At 55.4% G+C, this 6,528-nt stretch overlaps 1 protein-coding gene across 2 annotated transcripts in view; it reads right to left on the reverse strand.

Annotated features, from left to right (window-relative positions):
* The window catches only part of SEZ6 (seizure related 6 homolog (mouse)), a 36,979-nt gene that overhangs the window by 16,150 nt on the left and 14,301 nt on the right, over positions 1-6,528 (reverse strand). The window lies entirely within an intron of this gene.

A 6,528-nucleotide genomic window follows, 5' to 3' on the forward strand; every position in this document is an offset into this window, starting at 1 on the left:
GCCTGGGCGGGAGGGGGGGTGGGGTGGGGGTTGGCGGGGGACGGTGGACTGGAAGGAGGAGGGACTGGAAGGAGGAGAAGGAAGGGAGGACATCTCTCCTGGGAAATTACTCAGAAAGGGAAGGCAGAGAAGTAGAAATGAGTTAGCATTTTTTTCTAGTTCCCTTAAACACCCTTTTGACCTCTAACTTCCAGCTCCTGACCCTGCTGCTTTGCTAGCAGCAACAGCATCATTGCAACAACAATAATTACCATTTCCAGAGCACCCGCAACATGCCAAGCCTCGTACCATTTATGGGTATTATTTCAGCCTCACCACAGTTGTATCAGGTAGGTGGTAAAATCTCCATAAGTAAACAGAGAGGCTAAGGAACTTGCAAAAGGTCACACACAAGTGTTGAGCAGCAGAGTCTTGCTTTGCTGGAGGCAAAATGCAGCTCCTTTCCTCCCAACCTCGTGGGGCTGTCACCCGCAGATAGACTCCCAGACATCTTTATTCGCAGGCCCCAGGCCTGCCAGGCACAGCAGGGAGCTGGAACTTGGCCTGACTTGGCTTTTTGCAAGATGTTGAGATTTACGTTCCCACCAGCCATCCTTCCCCCCAGAAGCCTGTCAAGCTGGGAAAACTGGGAGCTGAGGCCTCTGGCTCCCTCTGGTCTGGGGAAGGCAATGCCCCCTTAAGCTGGCCTGGCTCCTAGCCCCGCGTGGTGGTGACGGTTGTGATGAGTGCATGGAATTGAGAGGGCCCTGGTTCCCTGGGGGTCACATCCACAAGGCGCCCTGCTCTTGGCCAGATTCTGTCTGGTCCCTCAGGTTTCCGACACCTACTTGCAGGCCTGCTGCAGAAGCTGGAATGTAATTTGTCGCTTGTTTGAGGGCCAGGCCTGACAGAGCCAGCCAGGGCTGGGTGTTGGACAAGGATGGTGATGAAGTCTTGATGCAATTTGCCGGCACCTGAAGAACTTGGGAGACAGATTGAAATGTCAGTTCTGCTCATGGGGACTGTCTTCTCACACCTCTAGCCAGTGACAAGAGCGGAGCTGGGGGCCATGCAGGGGGAAGAGAGAAGCAGAGGGAGATGAGGACAATTCCCATAGGACTCCAGACTCCAAGCCACCAGAGGGTCAGTTCAAGGAAGGAAATGTAGCCACTTTGAGGGGACTGACTCTTTCCTGGATGGGAGGTGGGGAGGACGCAGGTTGCCCTTTGCCATCCCCCAGACCATCAGCCTGACCGCCCTGTCTGTCCCCATAGAAGCTGCCAGTCGGGTCTCCAGAACAGGCCCTAATGGTGTGACAGCGCCACAAGTCTTTGCACACAATTGCCCTAGTGCAACCCTGCACAGGCGGATGAGCTCAAGGATGACTTGTGTGTGAGCCCCATTCCTCGCACCTGAGCCTCACACCCCCTCCAACGGACCACAGTCCCTGCTCCATTACACTCTCCTGGCCACGGACACACACGTGTGTCCTCTGACATAGGCCCACTTGCACGCACACAGCTCCCTCAAACACATGGCCCGGCACAAGTGCGTCCTCACATCTGTACACTCCTTCAGGTTCACGTGCTCTTTCATGCCAACAATAGTATAATCACAATCTCCCCCATGAGTTCAAAAGCTCGTTCACACCCATTATCCTTTCGGATCTCACAAAATCTCCATAAGGGAAGCGGGACAGGCTGTGTTGACTTCAACTCCATAGCGGAGGGAAAGTGTAATCAGAGAAGTGAGAGCTCCTCTTTGGGTCACACAGTAATTCCCAGGCAGAACCAGGACTCCAGGCCAGTGCTCCTGATTCCTGGCCCAGGGCTTTGTCTTCAGGCACAGCATCCCAGCCCCTCCCCCAAACGGGAGAATTGCAGGTGGGTGTCCTACAGGAGCAGGCAGGGCTGGGCTGAGAGAAGGGGTCAGAGGTGGAGCCTCCCCACCCCCCCACTGTCCCCACCTGAACTCCTTTGGAAATGCCACACCCAGGCCAATCTCCTGGGCTAGTGGAAGGACAGGGGCTCTTGAGTCCTGGGATCAATCCAAGCTCCATCACTGATAAGTTGAAAGGTCCTTGGGGAAGTCCCATGACTTCTCTGAATCCCAGTCTCATCTGTGAAATAGGATAATCCTGCCACTTCCGGGGGTTTTAAGGATTAAGTTAGATTCTGCCTGTACGGGGCTCAGCACAGAGTGGACAGAGCATTCACAGGCCTCTCTCCCTTCTTGAGGAGACCTGCGCCCTCCTCTGGTAAAGCCATGCCCTTCGCCATGATGATAGCTGGCTGTGGACTCACCCCACCCGCAGGCCTGCCAGGGCTCTGCCTCGGAAGCACTGTGCCTGGGAACCACCCTCTCCCTGGCCCAGGTTCTGCAGCTGCTGGGAAGCAGGGTCAAGGGCGTGAGGTGCCACTGCCCAGTATGGCCCAGGAGGGAGCTTTCTGAACCAAGGAAAAGAGGCAGACTCAGAGTGACTAACTGGGAGGGGCCTTCTGTTTCAATCTCCTTTTACAGAGAGGGAAACTGAGGTCCAGGGAAGGTGAGGGGCTGAGCCCAGTCACCAAGACGGGCTGCAGAGCTAGGTAGGACTGGAAATTCAGTTCCAGTTCTGCAGAGCAGCCTCTGTGCTCTGTCTGAACGGATGCTCTTTCATAAACTCTTATGGGGTAGGGTCTGCTTTAAGGATGGGGAGAGGGGCCTAAATCTATGGAGCTATAGCTGCCTGTACCCCGCTGGCCCCCCTCAAATGAACCTTCCAGGAGCCAGAAATCTCACCTCTTGATATGACAGGGAACTAGGTGCTTTGGCTATTAAACTGGCAGCTGGCCTGGCATGAGAGAAGTGTGTTCCAATGGGGCCACCTGGGGCACTAGGGCAGGGACAGTGGGCAGCTGTGCCCAGGCTCCAGATGGTATAGGGAGCAACCAAGCCAGGATGGAGGCTGGCAGTGGGAAGGCTCTTGGAATGCCAAGCACAGTCAGAGGCATGTGCCAGGCCCAGAAAGACCTGGAGCCCCCAGGGGAGACTGGCTGCTTGGAGGGGATGGGACCTATAAAGCCATCATAAAAGGGCTTCTCTGGATCTCTCAAGAAAGAGCCTCGCCCAGTGCCTGAACCCCCGCCGAAGCGGGCAAGACTTCTCTGAGCTGGCCTCCTTGCGGTGGGCGGCTCAGACTCCTGGCCTTAGCAAGCACAGATATCTGCAGTGCCCTGAAGGGAGTGTGGGGCAGGGCATGAAGCAGGGTATGAGGGGCTGTGGTCCAAAGCTGGGCTGTCAGGGATTCTGGAACCCCGGAGGCTATTCCTCATGAGAAGGACATTGAAAGGGTCTCGCCCAGGGCCCCAGACTTTAGCCAAGGATGCGGTCACATGGCAGGGGCTCAGCATGATGTGAGGCTGACCTGCACTGGGGTGGGATTTGTGGGTCCTTAGGATGCTCCTTTCTTCCCCTGGTTCCTTCCAACTCCCTTACCCAGATTCCATCCCTTTTGCTTATCCCTAGCCGTCCTCGTGCGTTCATGCAGGGCAGACAGGGGTTAACCCACAATGGGCAGAAGCCACAGACTTTCCCCAAGCCGGAAGGAGCAATGGGCTGTCTTCTAGGCCTTCTGGCTGCCTCACCCATCCCCCCTCCAATGCCCAGCATGGCCTAGCCCAGCTGCTAGCCCTGGCTGGGCAGGGTGGCACTGCTCAGGCCTAGCCTCTGGCAGGAGTGTAATCCAGAAGCTCTTAAGCCTACTTCCTGCTCCTGTGCAATAAAGTCACCGGTGCAGAACTGCTCAGCAGCCTTCAAGGGCCAGTGTACCATATCCGCTGCTTTCCAACCCAGGCTTGGCTGTTGGCCTCTCTTCTTCAGGTCTCAGAGCAGGTATTGTCACCCCCAGAAAGCCTTCTCTGTCCCCCCAGACTGGCAAAGTGTGCCCCAGCCTGGAATTCCCATAATTCCCTGTGCTTCCCACTCCATTCCCAACAGCACTGAGCATCCTGTGGTCATTGTTTATGACTTCTGTCTCCTCCGCTGCCTGTGAAGAGCTATGTTCCCAGCACCTCGCACAGAGCCGGGCACCTAGTAATCACTCAGGTTATATTTGTGGAACAAATTCATTCATAAAAACACACATTAGTTAATGACTAACTGAGTGACCGTGGGCAATTCCATTTCTTTGCTGGCCTTGGTTTTTCCACCTAGCTATTTGGTTTTGGTATATGCAGTGTCAGTAATTCTCCAGGTCCCCAAGTGGCCTGTGCAGCCAGGAGGCCTGGGTAGGAGTAGAGATTGCCTGAACTGGCCCCGAAAGAACAACTTTTTATTCCTTTTGAAATCCTCACCCAAGGATATTTTTTTCCTTTTTTTTTTTTTTTTTTGAGAGAGAGAGAGAGGAAGAAAGGGCAGGAGGGAGGGAAGGGGGGAGAGAGAAACATCGATGTGAGAGAGACCCATAGATTGGTTGCCTCCTACACATGCCCCAGCCAGAGTCAAGGATCAAACCTTCAACCCAGGTATGTGCCCTTGACTGGGAATTGAAATCGTGACCTTTCGGTGCACAGGCTGGTGCTCTAACCCCTGAGCTCACCGGCCAGGGCAGGAACAACTTTAAATCCTGCTTCAGCCTGGATGATTCTGTCCCTTCCCCTCCGACCCTCCCTGCCTTGGCCTCAGACTCTGTCTCTGGCCGTCATGGCTCTCTCCTTGGTGGCGAGGTGGAGGGTGGGGCCAGCATTTGCCTTCCACATTTCCTGATAGCAATCTAGGGCTGTGGCAGGTCTTCCTCTCAAGGTTGCCTGGTAACGGCTTTTGCATTCTGATGAAAAAAATGTGGCGGCAGCAAGCAACAGACACTGGGCTTACATGAGAGGGTGGGCAGCTAGGGTGGGGCTTGTGCCTGGGCCAGGGCTGGGGCAGGCAGAGCCAACATCTTGCTCCTTTGTGGAGAAAACCAGGACTGAGCCCAGCCTGGCCCAGTGGGCTTCAGTGGGGATGGTAGGCTTGGGGGGCTGGTAGAGCCAGCCTAGGCCTGCAGGGGGGCACCCAGCCTGGCATCAGGCCCTCCTACCCCCTTCCCCACACCTGCAACTGGTGCCTTCCACCTGGTGAGCCACAGCCAGTGCCACCTCTCATTAGGTGATGATTTTACATTAATTACCTTAATTAAGCGGCACTGAGTGCTAATGGCTTGGGGGATGGTGGCTTTTCCTAATTACCCTCCCAGTCAGCCCAGAGTGAGGGGCACAGTGTTTTGCGGAGCAGGAGCAAACAGTTACAGAAAGAAGGGGAGGGCCCAGCCGGTGTGGCTCAGTGGTTGCATGTCGACCCATGAACCAGGAGGTCACAGTTCGATTACAGTCAGGGCACATGCCTGGGTTGTGGGCTCCATCCCCAGTAGGGGCTATGCAGGAGGCAGCCGATAGTTGATTATCTCTCATCATTGATGCTTCTATCTCTCTCTCCCTTTCCCCCTTTCTCTCTGAAATCAATTAAAAAAATTAAAAAACAAAACAAAACAAAAAAACGAAAGAAAGTAGGGAAGGGGCCCACCAGTGGTGGGAAGACGGTCCCTCCTCCACAGGGCCTGTCTCACAGACCTGGGCCCGACATCCCCAGGGGAGGGCCGGGGTGCTATCCCAGGACAGGTGTAGCTGACTTTAGGCCCGTATCTAAGGGCTTTGGAGTAGACGGGGAGGTGGCTGGAAGTGGGGAACAGGTAGTGCTGCCCCATTCCCTCGACTCCTCCTCTGCCCACTTCCCTGTGCCCCTCAGTTGCCTTCCTGACTGCCTTCAACAGTCACCTCCTTCCTTCCTTCATGTGTTCAACTGTCTATTCATTCAGTTAGTCTGTGGAGAACCCATTCTGGGCCCCTTACTCCAAGGCACTGCCCAAGGCACGCACAGCCTAGCTGGGGAGATGGACAGCTGTAAACAGATGGGTAGAAGGCAGAGTAATAAGACATAGGATGGGGGATGCCCCAGGCTTTGGGGATCAGGAGAGAATTCCCAGAGGAAGTGATGCCAGGGTTGAGTCCTAAGGGAGGGAGTAGTAGGATGGCTCTCCCAGGCAGAGGGACCAGCACGCACAATTGGGGCTTGAGGGGCGGCGGGCTTGGCCCATTCAGTTAGCTGCAAGCTGTTTAGCGCAAAGGGGGAGTAGAGAACAGGGGAGGAAGTGGTTTAAGATGGGCCCAGAGGACTGGCCTTGATTCTGAGGCACCTGGGAGGTGTGGGGGTAGGATTAATTTTGTTTGGAAAAAGCGACCACAGGGTAGGTGAAGGAGGGATAGTGAGGACAAGCGTGAGTGGGGTGACCACATCATCTGGGGGAGGGATGATGGAGGCTGGAGCATGTAGTGGGTGTGGGATGGGGGGGCCCTGAAGGTTGTGGGGAGTGTCATGGTGATAGGACTTAGGTGTGAGTTGATGGGACTCAGGGAAGAGGGAGAGGAAGGGCCAAGTTGACCTCAGGTTGCCCCAGGGATGCCATCCACACTGCACTGTAGTTGCCCTAGTCCAGGTTTCTGACCAGGGGGCAGTCTCTGAGGAAAGAGGGGG

The sequence above is a fragment of the Myotis davidii genome, unplaced genomic scaffold (genome assembly GCF_000327345.1).
Source record: "Myotis davidii unplaced genomic scaffold, ASM32734v1 scaffold363, whole genome shotgun sequence".
Taxonomy (NCBI): domain Eukaryota; kingdom Metazoa; phylum Chordata; class Mammalia; order Chiroptera; family Vespertilionidae; genus Myotis; species Myotis davidii.